The sequence below is a fragment of the Electrona antarctica genome, assembly GCF_951216825.1.
Source record: "Electrona antarctica genome assembly, chromosome: 4".
NCBI lineage: Eukaryota > Metazoa > Chordata > Actinopteri > Myctophiformes > Myctophidae > Electrona > Electrona antarctica.
Genome location: NC_136809.1, coordinates 2,462,136 through 2,465,100, shown reverse-complemented (window position 1 = coordinate 2,465,100; position 2,965 = coordinate 2,462,136).

Below are 2,965 nucleotides of genomic sequence, written 5' to 3'. Positions count from 1 at the left end.
TCACCTCATGTCCAAAGTCATCTAAAACATCACCTGTCCAAAGTCATCTAAAAACATCACCTCATGTCCAAAGTCATCTAAAAACATCACCTCATGTCCAAAGTCATCTAAAAACATCACCTCATGTCCAAAGTCATCTAAAACATCACCTGTCCAAAGTCATCTAAAAACATCACCTGTCCAAAGTCATCTAAAAACATCACCTGTCCAAAGTCATCTAAAAACATCACATGTCCAAAGTCATCTAAAAACGTCCATAGCTACTTGCCCAAATGTGCCCAGATGTGATGACCTCATCACATTTATGGCCGTTTTTAACCCAAAGAGTGTTTTCTTTGTGTGCAAAATGAATGCTTGGCATGGATTCAGAATGAAATGAAAACCCGCTAGTTTGACACGTCACATGCTACTGAAAGCATGATGACATTTTGAAAACTTTGCCTTATATAGGTTGTTAATGGTATGGTCACTTATCCCCCTATTATGGAAATTGCCCAACATATGCAAGTTAGCATCCGGCAGTTTTTAAATTATGAGGTCCCATACTTGACATTTCTAACATAAAACTTTAGGGCACTCAAAATGTCCGGGTTCACATTCTGGCAAGTGGACTAATATGGCGTACGTCCGTGTTACTTCAGTTTTACGTCCGTGTTACTTCAGTGTTACTTCAAGTGGACTAATATGGCGTACGTCCGTGTTACTTTAGTGTCGCATAATGTTTCTGTCAGTGGTTCTCAACCTTTTTCAGAAAAACGCTATAAAATTTGGAAAAAATAAATATATAATAAATAATATAAACATATAAATCAATAAAATGAAAAATATGCTCATATTTGACCTTCTCTAATAACAACCTAATGATCCTTGGTTGAATAAAACTAAAGTTGTCCTTTAACTAAAGGTTTCCATCTGTCTAAAGTAAACTAAAGTCTTCCACCTGTCCAAAGTAAACTAAAGTTGTCCTTTAACTAAAGTCTTCCACCTGTCCAAAGTAAACTAAAGTTGTCCTTTAACTAAAGTCTTCCACCTGAGTTTCCGGATGGTAACCGCAAGGTCGCCAGTTCGAACCCGGGCTCCCCCAGAGTTAGTGTCGAAGTGTCCTTGAGCAAGACACTGAACCCCTAATTGCTCCTGATGTGCTGGTTGGTGCCTTGCATGGTTTCCGCTGCCATCAGTGTATGAATGTGTGTGTGAATGGGTGAATGTAATGCACATCTATGTAAAGCGCCTTGGATAAAGGCCTTGGATAAAGGCGCTATATAAATGCACCATTTACCATTTTATCCCATAATGCATCTGGATGACCCTGTACAATTTACACAGCAGGCTCAAATCACATAGCATGACATTGCGTATATCTATTCTACGTCCGAGCATAGACATGGTAACGCCCCGCCTGCCTCTGATTGGCCTACGGACACTGCCTGTCTTGACTATCCTCTGAGATGCAAGGGTCCTCTGTGGTGGGAAATAATACAAGTACAAGAGAATGGCAACACGCAACAGTAACTTGTAACTTTATTATTTGTAGAAGAGGTCAAACTAATATTGTTTGTGCCGTTTGCTTTGATTGAATAATTGATTGAACACGCATGTACTATGATTTGATTTAGCTGTGTTCTAAATTAAGTGTTGATTATCGTGTATTAATCTAATTACAGTAAACTTATACTATTATACTGAAAATGATAAAGATCAAGGGAAAAGATACCTTTTTACAGCACAATAATGTTTTAAGTTTACACATGTATACAAATAAACAGGCCAACGGCATAAACAATATTAGTTTGCCTCTTCTACAAAATTAAAAGTTACTGTCGCGCGTGCCAAGCTGTTATTCTCTTGTAACCTCGCGGCAGACAATCCAGCATGTATCTTCCACCTCGGAGACACCGGCTGTGTCAGTAGGCCAATCAGAGGCAGGCGGGGCGTTACCATGTCTATGGTAGGCCAATCAGAGGCAGGCGGGGCGTTACCATGTCTATGGTAGGCCAATCAGAGGCAGGTGGGGCGTTACCATGTCTATGGTAGGCCAATCAGAGGCAGGCGTTTTACTCTTTATAACCATCCTGTTATAAAGAGTAAAACATGTTCATTGTATATCTGTCATTTATCTTTGCATTCCCACAACAATATACAGAAAAAACTACTTTTTGGACATAGTTTGAATGGTGATTAATCACAATTAATACATGTTTAAGCTGTGATTGATTAAAAAAATTGATAGCTCTAATAATAATAATAATAATAGCAGCCAGTCAGTCAATGACTTCCAGGCAACTTATGTGTTGGTACGATTGACCCCCCCCCCCCCCCCCCCCCCCCCACACCACCCATGCTAAACATCACATGACCACAAGATAAAACACTGGTCGTTTTGCTAATCGAGGCTGTAGTGTTGATTTTGATTTAGTTTTAGCCTATAGTCTTTTGAGTAAATTTTTATTTTGTTTTTTTAATTTTATATGTTGTTTTAGTCGAGTAAATCTACAGTTGTTTTTGTCGACTCAAATGTATTTTGGTGGGACTTGATGGCATCGTAGCCATCAGAGCCAAACCAAACATAAAATCACTTTTTTAAAGTCCTACTTTAAGGACTAGAGGACTTCTCCGCTAGTCAACCAACATTTTCCTTCATAGTTTTAGTCGACAAAATTAACACGGCAAGGCTGTACTGTTTGATTGTTTGTCCACTTCAGCCTTGAGTTTGCATTAAATCAGTTAAATAGTACAACACGTAATTAGCATTAAAACGCCCAACACTGCGTGAAATCCCTTGTATGTGGGAGGGCAAAGCTCAGGTTTATTTCTGTAACTTTCGGGAGTATTACATTACATTAGATAATTAGAGTATTACATTACATTAGATAATTAGAGTATTACATTACATTAGATAATTGACACTGGGTGAAAAATGGGTTGCAAAATCGTGGGATTAAAAAAAAAAAAAAAAGAAAAAGAA